Source organism: Equus caballus, chromosome 4 (genome assembly GCF_041296265.1).
Source record: "Equus caballus isolate H_3958 breed thoroughbred chromosome 4, TB-T2T, whole genome shotgun sequence".
NCBI lineage: Eukaryota > Metazoa > Chordata > Mammalia > Perissodactyla > Equidae > Equus > Equus caballus.
The window spans coordinates 12224791-12240169 of NC_091687.1; positions in this window are offsets into that span (position 1 = coordinate 12224791).

The window sequence follows — 15379 nt, forward strand, 5'->3', positions numbered from 1 at the left end:
TGGGGGTCCTGAAAATCATGTGATTTGAGAGGTCTCAGAATGTTTCCATTTTTCACCAATACCTCCCTAACTGCTCACTAATGCCTGTGATTTTATATTTAGGAAAGTATTCCTTCACGTTATGTAACTGAACGAAGCTCATTAAAATGCAATGTCCTTGAGAGGGGTGACATGTTGAAACTTATCAGCATTTAATATTACCATATGTAAATTAGTTTGTCAGAGCCCTTCCAAACTTCATCATTCCCAGCTCTCAGAGAGCAGCTCCCTATAGAGTTGGACAAATGATGGGGGAGAGGTTAAACTGAGGAGTGGCCCTGAGCATTGCAAATGCCTTCAACTTCTGGTTTTCCCCAGCTCTGCCACTTACTACCCTTGTTCTCTTGGGCCACGTCTTGACCTTGGGACCATGTAACCTTCAGGATCTTCATTTGAAAAAAGTCAGACTATTAAGAGGTACTATGAATAGGTCATAGGACATTGTGCAGATCAAACAGGGCAAAGATTGATATAAAAGAATAACGTAGTAGTGGTGTGGTGACGATGGTTGGAGTGGTGGTGTGGGTAAGAGTAGTTCTTATAATGGGAGGCATGGTGCTTTTCAACAATGATATATAATATTTGGGGGGTAGGTAGAAGAATTTGGAGCCTCTTTATGGCTCAAGTAACCAAAACCTTCACTAAAGGAGGCATAAAATGGCTAAACAGAAACAACTGCTGACTTCTATTTATAGAGAAGATTCCTACTAGCATTACACAGAAAGGGACATTGAGTTTGTATTTCTGTTTAATATCATGGATTCTCTGGATGTAACCCCCCTGCCAAGGGGCAGAATTTAACTCCTTCCATGCCACCAAGGGCAGAGAATACAAAGCAGGAATCTCAGGGGTAATTTGGAACCACACAGAAAGAGAAAGAGCTAGAGGGGAAATGGGAGAGAATGCCAACCCCTAGAGTTCCAAGCAGAGCAGGTAATCAAATATTTCCAGATGGGATTGATGAGAAGCAAAAATTATTAGCAACTCCTGATAAAGACTGTCCTTAAAATTAATTTCAAGCAATTTCATCAGCAGAGACAATGAGGAAAGGCCCTGATAGAGTAAAATGAAGTTACGAGGGAAGATCTACTGGTTAAGAAGAGCACCACACAGGTGGAAGGAAATCAGCAGAACCTGACAGAAGATGGCACAGCACCAGACCATTACCAGCGTGTGAGTTCCCAACAGCTCCTAAATGAGGAAGAACTGCAAATTTATGGTGGAGCCCCTTTTTTTAAATCATTGATGATTTATAGTATATATTAATTTGCATTGACTTGTATATTAAAATATCATTCTTCTTCCATTTTCAACAAATCTCTTGAAAGTTGAAGGTATCTTTACAGGCAAATATGTGACTCGGTGGGTTGGCTTTGCCATTATAATCAAGGTGTTAATGTCTAGAGTGCATAATTGCTGGCCAGCAGCTCATGTAATAGAATATTGCTTCAACGGGGCTGGTAACTTGGTTTGTTTCACAAGACATAAGCTTACAAGCTGAATTCTCTGCCAGCTCCAGCTCTAAAGTGCTCATCATTTTTACCTCAAACCATCACTTGATGGCACTTTCCTTATAATTTCACTCATGCTGGCTCCCCACCTGGCATGATATATATATGACCACTTGGATCTTTTAACTGCTCTGAGAGTGACAGTAATTGCTGTTGGCTTGGGCTTTATTTTGAATATCTTTCTAAACTCCTGAGTGACTGAAATCTCAGAATTGCCTGCTGATTTCTACACAATACAAAGCTGAAGTTCTCATCTTTTATTTTCCTTTCTTTCCCTACTCCTTTTCTTAGGACTTCTCCTTGTCCTTTTCCTTATCATAGCACATGTTTTAGTGGCTCCTCTTGCACCTGCCAGTTTAGGGCTCCAGCCCTTTGTAAAGGCCCCATAATCAAGTCTTAGAGTCATCGCAGGGTTTCCATGTATTCTCACTGTCAATTATCTTTAAGCTTCAATGAACCAGTATCCCCCCTTTCTTGCTTTGGCCCCTTCAGTGTCACCCCTTTTACTCCCTCTGATCCCTCACGTGAGCGACATTCACCCTTGAGGTGCTGACATCCTTGGGATGCTGAAGTGTAACTGTGGTGAGTTCTCCATAAGCCAAAGCTGCTCAGGGTCTCTTCCAGGAATTATAAAAATACTCCTCATCTTACTTTTGAGTTATCCTTAGAGGAGAATCAAAGCCAAATTTTTGGCACTTCAAATTATTTAGAATATTTATCAACTGCCCCCCACTCCTCCCATCACTGCTTCTCCAGGACTGGGCAAAACATGATGCCGAATGCTTGCCATATCCGTGGCTCCTGCCTAAGGCCATGAGCCGTGGCAATCCCTCATACACAAATCAAAATGCATCACATCATGTGATCCCACTAGCAGGTCACATCTGTGGGCCAGGGATGGGCAGTGGGGCCAAAGGCAGCCATGTAGATAAAGGTCAGCCAATTGGAAGACTGGGAAAAAGTTCTGGTCAATAGAGCATTCTATAATAGATGCTGACTAACCAGACCATTCCTTGGGGAGTTTAAACCCAAGCTACATAGTAACTTGATGACCTCAGAGATAGGGAGGTGACACAGCACCACAAGGGCAGAGCTCTAGAGTAGAGAAAATCATAGGCCTGCAGGTCAAGGAACATCAAACACATCAGGCAGCAAGGTCTGTGTTTTGTCCCAAATGGCATTTCTGTCTGGATAAAGACCGGTCCCTTCCCTTTGCATCCTTACAAGAAGCAGCTTCCAACTTAAGTAACTGGAGTACATCTGCTCTCATCTGAAAGATTCTGAAGACCTGACTCTTGTTCCATTATCAACAGGGGAAAGTCAGTGTCCCCTCCTCCAACCTCCTGCTTGAGTGGCTTACGATTAATGTGTTGTCAACTGGGCTGCTCCTGGAAAAGAGAGCGCCTTGTTTCCTTAATCTCTTTGACACCAGAAATTAGAGCTCATAAAGGAAAACAAGAGCCTCAAACATACCTAATGCAAAGCTAGTCCCTGTCAAGGTGCTGTCTCTACCCTCTCTATGTGGACAAACTTTCCACAAAAGCCACGGAAGCAGGAACTTTGGGCTTAAGTAATGACAGCAGGATTGGGCCCAAGCTGAGTCAGCGGCAGCCCTTGGCATATCCCCAAGGGAACGGTGGGTGAGGGTTACTTAGGATAGGAACTCTTTAAACAGTTTCCCACTGGGGAGGCTTTGACAAGCCAGCCAAAGCACCTCCTTTCCCTTGCCCCTCCTCATCCCCACAATGACAAAGTGTAGGCTGTTGCCTTCAGGGGAGCACAGTTCTAGGGAAACGAGGAAAGCAGACAAATACTCAATGCAGTGGAATGGTTCCCAGGCTTCCTTTCAAAGGCAGGTCCTTACGCTTTTGTTTGCTCCTGTTTTTCCCAGCATAGGTGTTTGATATCACACAGACCTATTCTGAGATTTCCAAGGAGAGAAGTATTTAGTTTACAGTGGGTAGCCAAGAGTTTCTGAGTTTAAAAAAGGGAGTAAGTTACCTGTCCGCTGCGTATATTTAAAAGCCCCCAATTGTGCTGCTATGGAGGTGCTGATGGGACACGAGAAAGTTCAAATCGGGTATCTACAAAAAGCACCTATTGCAATGGCCTTTTCGGACACCACTTAGCAGCACTGATTGTCCTCAACTGAAGGGCAGCCTCCTCACTGGGATGTCACTCCTCTTTTCCAGCTTCAGTTGTGGCAGGAGAAGGTCAGGCCATGAGGTGGGTGATTGCCTATGCAGGTAAATTTGGAAAAGACTAAATAAAGTTTAGAGAAAATAGAAAGTGTGATATTCCTATAATACTCCACGTATCACTGGGACTTGCTGACATTTGGAACGCTCAAAACTCTTCCTCACTTTGGCTCTGACACAGACATGATTAAGGCATTAGGGGAACTTTTATTTTGCTTTCTTAACTCTAGCCTAGGCAGGTACCAAAACGAGCAAGCGCCGGCTGTTATGAAGGAAATAAGAAAATCCGTCTTCAACCATGAGGAAGAACATTCAAGGGAGTTTTGAACACATGCAAACATCCCTAGGGTTTGCTATGGGTCACAAAGGGACAGAGATGAAAGGGTGGAGCCCCCAGAGAGGGGCGCAGGCAGAGGGTACTACACCCTGTGCCCTGTGCCGCAAGAAAGAGCCTGGGGCAGCCATCCGGGATAACAGCAAGGTCTTTAGTCCCTTCTCCACCTCTCTCCTCAGTGGTGGGCTGCATCCTCACCATTTCCTTTTCTCCAGAGACCAGCGCCCCTCACCCTAGTAAGCCTGCTTTCAGAAGTCATCTTTAGGGAAGGTAGGAACAACAGATAGGGTATAGTATGTCTTTTGACCACCCTTAGGTATTTAAATTTTAACAGAGGAAGTGGTTTTAATCTCTAACTTATTGAAAACAGTGCCTCAGTTTGAGGTCTTAAAAAGGGAGTTGTAGGAAAATAAATACAATACTGGCAATGGCACATGCCTATAGATTAGCTTAATATAGCACTTCACTCCTGGAATATAAGGTGCCATTGTTAGCAAAAACTTCCTTTAAAAATCTAATCATCTAGAAAACAATAAAGTCCTTCCCTCTGTCCACCAGCCCCAAGCTGACTCAAAGCCCAACCCCAGGCCACATGCAGGAAATGGCTCTAGGCAGTATGCCTGCAGGCATGGGTAGGCAGTAAGCTAGCAGCTTTATACAGCACACTCTAAATTTTAGATTATTCTAAACTTTAGGCTATCGTGAAGCATGACTGACAACGGCAGCCGGGGTATGAATTGTCTTCACATTCACTGGCCTTGTGTTTGAGTGACAGGCAATACCTGCACAGCAACCATGGGAATTCCTCACCTAATAATGCTATCAGTAAATGACTCAAAAGCCCTACAAAGAGTACATTTCTAACCATATGGCCAAACATCAGAACCACTTGGAAGGACGCCTCTGCCCTGGGTGTGCTCAGGTCATGTTCTTCTGAAGTGAAACACACCCAGGGCAGAGAGAAGAGATATCTGGGTCCTGCCAGAGAGCTAGCATTGCTCCCCTCTACTTCTGTGACCTGCAGTGTAGCGCTGCCATTGGCCAGGGATACCAATGAGAGTCACATGTCCATAGTGCTTACTGTGTACAGGCACTCTTTTAGGGGCTAACAGTGAAGGTGTCACATAATCCCCATACTACAGATGAAGAAACTGAGGCTTAGAAAGGTTAATGTATTTGCTTAGCTATACACCTACACATATTGACTGAATGAATACCCAATTGGGTGCCAGATATTATGAGAGAGTTAAAAGCATAAAAATGGCACCTGATTTCAAAGTTACAAATATTCAACTCTTTTCCCCCATGTCTAAGCATGGTTACCAAGAGACCTATGGAAAAAGAGTGATGAATCACCTCCACATTGCAATTAAAGTGACAAGACTAATCCTCATAAACAATTCATGTGCAACTAAACTTGGTGGTTCTATTTCAAAATATGTCTCTGAAATTCTTAAATTTGAAGTTAATTTAAATAAATTAGATGAAAGTACAACTATATATGATTAATAAATTCCATTTATGAAAAGTAAAAATACACACAATTAAAAAATCCACACATTTATGTATATTCAATGTATAATTTGATTAAAGAATTTAAAAATCCTGACACTTTTACATTCCTATATTAATAGGAGACAATCTAAAATGACTAATTATGATTTTACCTTTCATTTTCCTTTCTGATCTTCCTTTAATAAAAAATCAGACAAACCAAAAAAACTTTTATAAGTAATAAAAAAACTATAACTACATCACCTACATTTTAAAATATTCTTTATAATGCTCAAAAATTCATAATTTAAAAAAATCTTTGTGATTTTTAAAAATTAAAATGGGTATATTAATATTTACTCATTCATTTGGGTCAATTTTTGTTGCTTTACATAAAGCTGCTCTGAACAACCTTGTTCTTACTGATGTGTTTACACCTCTGATTGTATCCTCAGGATGCATCCTAGAGCAGAACCACTGGGTCAAAAAGTATGAACTCTGTAAGTTTCTTGACATTTATAACCTCATTGCTTTCAGAAAGGTTTAAACAGTTTTCTTTCCCATGAGCAGACTGCAGAAGTGCCTGTTTCCTGTGTTGATCACTTGCAATTTATTTCTTGCCCTGAGAGTGATCAAACCATCTCCTTTAGTTAAGATTCTGTTGGTAATAAGTATTTCCCTATTGAACTGGAAAAAAGTTTACATATGAAGACTATTAAGCTTCAGATACTGTTCTAATTCTTTTCCCCAGTTTGATGTTTATCTTGATGTTTTCCTAGAATACGTTATGTATAGCTCAGGTAACTTACTAATCATTTTCTATGCAATACCTTTCTCTACTTTCCCTTCTTTTTCCTTTTTCTTTTTCTATTGCTTTTAATTCTAAAACATTTGTACCCATTCCAAGATCAGCTAAATATTAAATATTTAATAAATAAAAATTTACTTCATTTTCTGCCAAATCATCAATTTCATAAACCACATTTATTGAACCATTTCATTAATTCATGGGTCAATTTTTATAGCAGTAATATACCATTTGTATTGTCATTGTACTAAAATATATTTTAATTTCTTTTAGAATAAGTCTTAGCTGTTCTCATTTGCTCTTTCTTCCATGAACTGTAGAACCATTTGGTCACGTTCCAAGAACAAAAGAAGAAAAAAATCGTTTCAGGAATTTGTGCAAGTATCAAATCTATAAATTGTTAATCTATCTATCTACTGGCCTACCTATCTAGTTTTGTGGCTAATTTTAATTAGAGTGCCTTTACTGTTTCATCACTAAGTATGATGTTTAAAATAGATGTTCCTGATTACGATAAGGAAGTAGCCATCGATTTCTACTTAAGTCGTTTGTTTAAAAAAATCACATATGGTGTTGGAATCTGTCCAATGCATTTTCAACATCTATTGAGATGATCATATGGTTTTCTCATTACTCTCCTATATGGACTCTCACTCTAGTTAAATTAATTTGCTTGCTCATTTTTTAATTTTATGCTTTTGTATAAGTCCCCCCCTCTTTTTTTGAACCTGATGCTATTCTGTATTAGTCAGGAACTCTAGGTGCAAGTGATGGAAAACCAGACTGCAACCAGCTGAAACACGGAAGGAAATATATCTGATTACTGAACTGAAAAGTCCAGGAGGAGAGTTGATTCAGGAGCCCAAAGGATGTCATGAGGATTCAGTGTTGCCCTGCCCAGTGACTGGAACTTTAAACCTTCATCCTCACAGATGCAAGTCCAAGGGGAACGGAGCTTTTCTTTACCAACAGCTCTGACACAGTCCTGAGCAATTCACTTTTTGACTCCAAATTGCTCACATGGTCAAGCCTGTACCAATCACCTATGGCCAAGCAAAGCTGACTGACTGAGGCTTAGGATGTTTGTCTACACTGAGGCTGAGAGGAGGGTAGACCAAGAGGAAGAGAGGGTTTCCACTGGGAAAATTAAGGTGTTATTACCAAACGAACAAGATTAATTCCAAATGGACATAGACATTAAGTGTCTGCTATACACCCTTAATAGCTTGAAACTTCCCAGGACTGAAGAGCTGAAATAATTGGTCTTCTGACCATGTTGTTTCTCCACGATCCCCAACCCACTGGGCTTTCACCTCCTTTTAGTGTGGTGGCAACTCCCCACCAGTCACACTATGAAACTAAGGGTCTTAACACCCCAGCAGCTCAGTCTGCTTTTAGCCTGAGTTGCTTCTCTGGCTCAGAGCTTGCTTGGCATTCCTCTTAGAAGGCATCAACTGTGAGTAAATCCTTGGTGTGTTGTTGCTCACCACACGGCAGTGGAGTGGGGCATAGTTTCCACAGCTTCCCCACTTGGTGCTGCATGCATAGACAAGTGCTGGTGTCTCCTTCAGGACAAGGATTCAATTGCCAATCTCAATATAGGCACAAGGGGCATAAAACCAGACAGAGGTTACAGTGGTTCCCAACTTTTATGAAATCCTTCCCATCGCAGTTCCTGATGCATGGTGCTGATTTCCTTGTTGAGATAGTAGGTTGTAGCTCTCCTGTTTTTTCTGGCTAAGAGCTCCCCAGACCTTTTTCATTCTGCCACTACTCTCCCAACCTCCACCATTCTTCACAAAGGCCCCTCTTCTTTGGTAAACCTCAAAACGGAACTAGAACTGACACTAAAGGTAGTATCTCACAGCTTAGATTGGTACTTTGCATTAATAAGAGCCTCTCTCCAGAGACACCCACCTCAAGGGGCTGCCACCCTATTCAATCATTTAAGGCATTTCTGAATATTAAAAAGGGAAACCCACCCAAGGCTGAATGGAAACCACTTCCTGTCACCTTTAAGACATGAAAAAATCAGTTTGAGGTAAATACATCAGAACTCCCTACCTCACAGAAGTATTGCAAAAATTTGAAATTAAGATTTAGAAGCCAAATAAATTTTCATGGTAAATCAATCAATCAATCAATCAATCTATCTGACAGAGGAGTATATTAAAGTGAAAGCTGCCCTTTGAAAGAAACAGGAGTGTAATTGCCAGAGATGATGACACTGGCACAATGAAGAGTTTACCAGTGACATGGCAATGAGGAGAATGCTGCTTTGTGTGGCTTAGGGTAGGGCTGAGGTCAGCTGCTCAGAGGCAGTTTAATGCCTGTAGGCTTTGTCGGGGGAGGAGATAGAGAGGGCTGGTCAAGTAACTCAAGTTAAGTTTGCCAAGATTCTGAGCAGGGTTTGGCTGCTCAGGCTAAGACCGCCTCAGTCCAGTGCTAAGAAGTACAATTCCTTCCTTGTGAATCTGTTTGTCTTGCAATGAAATCAGGAGAGGGATTTGGTGGCTCTCATCAGCTGGGAAACCAGTAAACATTTTTACTTACTTGGTTTCTCTTCTCCCTTTCATCTTTTGTCTCTGCATTCCCCTTCTTGAAGGCTTATTATACCGCAACAAATCACCACACCCACCAGGATGAATTTAGGGTTGTAGGTAAAGTACAGTTACCACGTTGGTCCCACGAAGACTTGCTATTGATGTTTCCAACTATAAAAGTGCACAGTGGAGGAAAATGAGCATCACCTGATTCCAAGCTCCACCTGCAGAAAAGAAGAACAATCTGAGTTGATTCTATGCCTTTTTGAATCTTCTTGTCTTGCTCTATCTTGCAAATAGAAGATGTATACCGTCCTTTCCTGTGAAGGGGGGAAAATGCAATGTTTTTCTTTTGTACAAATCAAAAATCTTTGGAGCCAGACCTGCTTGCTTAGTGGTTAAAGTTCAGCACACTTGGCTTTGGCAGCCCAGGTTCACTTTCTGGGCATGGAACCACACCACTAGTCTGTTAGTAGCCATGCTGTGGCAGCAGCTCACATAGAAGAACTAGAAAGACTTACAACTAGAATATACAACTATGTACTGGGGCTTTGGGGAGGAAAAAACACGTATATTTATATATAATATTTTATATTATTATCCAGTTGCCCAATCTGATTATTATTCAACTTTTTCATACACTTTGAAACCAGCAGACACCATAATTGTTATTATAGTCTCTTAGGTAAGAAATGATAAGGGACTATGCCCTAATGATAACATTATCCCAAACCATCTTAATTCTGCACTGCTGAGCTTTGTCCATCTTGGCACTACTGTCCATCTTCAATGAAAATTGAGAATTCAGTGTGCAGGAATCCTGGAATCTCACCTGACATATCACCCTGCACTACTCTCTTCCCTCTCACATTCTATAATATGAGAATGCAAAGATAACAACCATGGCAAAGGCTTCTCTAATACCGGAAATGTATTTAGTTATTAGATGCCCTCAGATCCTTTGAGGTATCACGTGCCAATGGCACAAGAAATTTGGATGGATTTGGAAATGGGCCATGAATTCCTTATTCCTTACTCTGAAAACTCCTAAACACAGATGTTATGACACAGAAAAATTAAAATCACAAATTTCCCTGAAAGACAGCACTTGTTTAAAAGTATACAGAAGCTAGTCATTTTGAATCTATAACATTTAACCAAAAATAAATAAATAATAAAGGGAAGGGAAGGGATTATAATATTATTCTCACTGAACCACTGTCCTTTGCATTATTCCAAACAGTGAACACAACAGGGAATCTTAACCTGTAGGGCATAGCCCCCTAGGAAAGCACAAAATAATCTCAGAGAAAGGGAGGTTTAGTTTGGAAAAAAGCACATTCAATAATGTAATATCATTTTATATTGGGAAAAATGTTTTACAACACAAACTTAAGAAAATAAAGTTAGTTAAAATTATCTGACCAAGTAGAAATACACAGACAGTAAAAGGATCCTCACCCTGTGGCCTGGCAGAGTCCCAGCAGTGGTGTTGTGTATATGACAGAGACAAAGAAACAGAGCACAAGAGACAGAAAGTGAGAGACAGAGAGAAAAGAGTCTGTATGGATTTTACAAGCTGCTAAAATAGGTAGAGACTTCTATTTCCTTCTTAGAGTCATTAACTTTTCTGGAACTGATGATGAGAAAGATCATGCATTGTGATATTTATCTGGGAAAGGACATACGTATATTGTATGTGTATTTGTATGTGCCCCATATAGTCATAAGTGGCTTATTTTACCATGACAGTGTTACAGAGTAAATTACTACTCTAAGATTATTTATAGACAGTGGTTTGAACCTGAGTTTCTTTTCCTTGTTTGAGTGATGGACCCTTGGATATCAAATGTCCTCTGTCTGCACTGTTGTCCCATGAAACTACTTGATTCTAGTGAACGCAGGGCTTGGCAGTTCTTGATGAAGCATATTTATGAGTTAAGTCCAAATGAATCCAAAACATATGGATTAAATTTCCCTTGAAATATCTAAATTAAAGGTGGAAAGCACTTTGGAGAATGCATTGGGGATCTGCTGTTCCTCAGGCCAATTTTAAAGTTTGAGCTATTTTTTTCCCAATCAAGTTTGCCCATGTGGCCCGGTATTTGAAGATCTCCATCTTGGCTCTTCCATGGCTACTGCTATCCCAGGGCAGACGGACCTTGATATTCCAACAGTGACCCCACCAAGATCCAGAGGGCCATGCATCGGGCTAAACGGGGAATGCTTTATTGAGTGATACAACCTAATGTCTCTTCCGGGTTCCTGCCTCATCCAAAACCTTATGCACAATTAATGCCAAATGTATAGGAATAAAAAGAGAGTTAGGAAGGCATCCAAAAAGCATTTCGAGGTAGAACAAGGATCACATTGGCTCTCCCTCCCATGAGCCAAAGTTATAGTGAATGTAGTTCAGTAATTTTTAAAAATAAAAACAAAACAAGAAAAGCTATTTGGTCATCATGGTTTCTTCATTAACAGATAAGCCAATCTCTCTTAACTTTTGGAACAATTATATGATAGCTGAACTTTATTCCATGATGTTGAACTTATGCTTTTTGCATTTGACATCTAGAATTTCAATAGTATTAACTTCAAAGAAAGGTGCTTCAAGTAGCCCCTGAAGTTTTATTCCTTTCCCTTTTTTTTCCTTTGTGCACACTAAAGATTATCCAAGGATCTCAAACCATAACGAATCTGAATAAGGTTACCTCTAAAACTGTAACACCTTTTCTACATATCTGTTTGCCTTGGCTTGAAAGAAAATGCTTCTTGTATATTTTCTTATCATTACAAGGACTGTATTAGTTAGTTAGTTTGTTTTCAGGAGATTGAAATAATTTTCCCTCTTGTGTTTGGTCTCAACAAAATAGTCTAACAAAGTTCAGGCCTGTCTATAAACGAGTTAAAATTCGCTCTATCGATAACCAAACAAAGAGATTGATTATGCTTTCACTGGAAAGAGTCTGATTTTCCTCGGGCTAATAATGCTTTTTCATTAAGGCTAGCAGATCAGCAGAATTCAATGTTCTCAAAATCTGACCATGTGCACCTTTATCAAGCAGAATCAAGTATTCTGGGCACCAAAAATGCTCTTTCTGGTCAGTGCTGGGCCCATGAGATTTCAACTGGCTCAAGGCAAGTGGCTATAATTTTAACATATTTAAAGACAAATAGTTTTCTCCCTCTCACCTAAATGTCTCCACTTAGTGACATTTTAGTGACAGAAACCCATTACAAGTGAGTTTCAATTTTATTCTTTTATAATTAGCACTCATCACAAATAAATACCCTCATCAAAATAAACTTGTGCCAAATATGTTCCAGTTGGCATAATAAAGTTGTCATTGTTTTACCGTTTTTCAAAATTTTACATCTAATCTTAACCTTCAAAGTCCTTGTAGATCTACATAGATGAATTTGGAGAAGTGGATTTTTAATAAATTGACATTGTAGGGGAAACAAATTTAGAAAATTTAGATAAGAAGGCCCATTTTTGTGATCAGAAATATCTCATATTGTTGTTTATATCCATCAAATGAGTAAGCTAATAGCTAAGTCTTCCCTTCTCTATGTAGTCATTACCTTTCTGTCTAGATTTTATCCTGGTCAACTTTGAATAGGGGGAAAATTATGAAAACATTGGAACAGATGACGCCCTTGTAATGGATTCTCAATGACCCTCATGTAACAGTTCAGACTTTGGTCTAGCACAAAGCAGTACCTCCCCTGAGTCTTTGAGCTCCCCCAGAGAGCCTGAATGTTTTAAGAAGAAGTGGTTGTCACAAATAGAGATGCTAAATGTATGATGACTGTTTTAGGGTGTATCTGTTCTATGCAGACATTTCCTCCATCCTGTCATCATCCAGGCTCTCCGGGCCAGACCTCCCTGTGCCTTGACCCCCTGGCTCTGTCCCACAGGCTTTAAATCTGGCTCAATCTTACTCTCTGACTGGCGGGAGCAGTGGGATTCTCCATTAAGTATTCAAAACTCCACACATCTGGCTTTTCCTCCATGTTTCTCTAATCAAGTTATCAGAAGTCAACTTTTAGTGGCAAGCTACTTTCAGAGAGAGTACTGATATTTCTGTTTCTCTTTGTCACACATGGAGCATTATCCTTTTAGAGAGGAGGCAAGATATAAATCAATTTTCTTAAAACAACAAAAGTACTATTTCCCTGTATTTTTGCATGCAGAGGTGAACCTGAAGAACAATGAAGGTGAAACCTGAACATTTTCACCTCATGCTCTTTGGTCTAAGTACATGGTGTGTGTGCATGTGTTCATTATGAACACAACTTTTTTTTCGCACCAATACACCAAAATTACCTTAATTTGATCAACATTTGAATAATTCATTTTTTTTAAAGCAGTAAATTTCATGAAAAATCAGCTATATCAAATGGAGAGGAGTAGTACATAGGTAAAACAACAGACCGAAGGGTTTGTTTTATTTCGTTTCTTTCTTTTTTTTTTTTTTTTTGAGGAAGATTAGCCCTGAGCTAACATCCATCACCAATCCTCCTCTTTTTGCTGAGGAAGACTGTCCCTGAGCTAACGTCTGTGCCAATCTTCCTCTATTTGGTATGTGGGATGCTGCCACAGCATGGCCTGATGAGTGGTTTGTAGGTCTGTGCCCGGCATCTTAACTGGCAAACCCCAGGTTGCCAAAGCAGAGTGCGTGAATTTAACTGCTACGCCACCAGGCTGGCCCCTCATTTCTTTCCTTTTTACATCCACCTCTTAGGACTGATACTATGATGCAAATAGTCATATGTGATTCTAGGGTGGATTTTCATGACATTGTGTGCATCAAAGAGCAAGTATTCGTGCTTCAGACACTGACAAAAGACGCAAAATTTCTGTCTTGGTCGGTTTGACTGCCTTTGTAAAGATTCAATGAGTTTATGAAAACAGGGTGATAAAGTCCCTTGTCCTTGTCCCTTGGCATTAAAATTAACTATTGTTGACCACTTTTTAGCTCCCTTATTGCTTCCAGACTGCACCTTATGATTAAGTCCTGCCAAGTACAATGACCTTAAGTCTGATTCACTGTGGTCACAGATAAATACTAAGCACTTCATTCTTTTTTTTTTTTTTTTTTGAGAAATGTCTATTCAGATTCTTTGCCATTTTTAACTTGAATTGTCTTTTTATTATTAAGTAGTAATTCATTCATTCTTGAGAGTAATTACAGTTTCCAGGGATTAAAGTGTTCTTGACTCCTCAGGGAAGATTAGAGAGTAACCCAAAGTGCTCCAAGAGACTTGGATTAAAAGTCTGCCTCTGCCCCTTATTAGCCCTGTGATCTGCAACAAGTTCCACCACTTCTCTGAGCCTCCATTTCCACATTTGTCAAATGCAGATCATAATATCTGCATCTCTTAGTTGTCCTGATGATTAAATGAGACAAGATATGTAAAGAGCTTGACTCAAAGCAGGCACCAACACGTTTATCACACTTCTCAGCATCAGTGGACTAATTTGAAATCCCTCTGTTTAGCATTTTCTTCTCTTCCAGTATGAGACGGAGAGTTTAGGGAAAGGTAAAAAAATTTTACTGTTGCAGAATTTGTTTGATCTGCCCAATTTCACCATGTACCAAAGATTATTTAGGGCAATGTTTATAGGTCTTGCCTGCCTTGACAGCAACAGGAGCTAGTATCTTTAGGTTTCTTGTTCCTCACATAACTTGGAAACTTGCTCAAGAGAATTGGAATGGGCAGAATTGTCACAAATTCTTAGTTATATCTTCTAAATACACAATTGTACTTTTGACAGATAAAAATCACTTGATCTAAATATTTGCACTTCAAAGCATAGTAGTAGATGCCAGATTGGTAGCTTTTCATGTTGTCTAAATAAACTAAATGCAATTCCTAATATCATATCATACACAGTCAATGAATTATTGTTTTCCCCATAGAGCAGTTCCAATCCAAATTAAGTTTCACAATTGCTTGAAAGACTTTTGTGAATAAAACCAGTCAGAATGCATTTAACCTGAAGCCACATTTCTCTTTCCACTTGAATCAGTCCTATTCAAGTAAATGGAAAAGGATAAGAAAAAGAGTCATCTAATGCTTTATTACACACTCAGTAACATTCTTAATATCATGTCTTCATTTTTCTTTCACCAGTGTTAGCAAAAAAGGGGGTCAGAAGGAGGAGATTTCAGGCAACAAGGTAAAGAGAAAAAGATCATACAATATTATTTGCTAACATCTAACAAAATTAACTCAAAGTGAGTTTATAGCATCAAACACACGCAAAACCCAGCAGAGAGAAAAAGGAACAACTTTAGATCATAATCTTTGCAAAGTTATGAATGGGGAAAGAGAAAGACAGATAATCAATTTTGAACTTGGTCTGCCTCTTAACCATGACCCTCAGGATCAGTCTGGGAAAAAGAAGTGGAAAAATTCAGAATAAAACTTCATTAATATCCCCC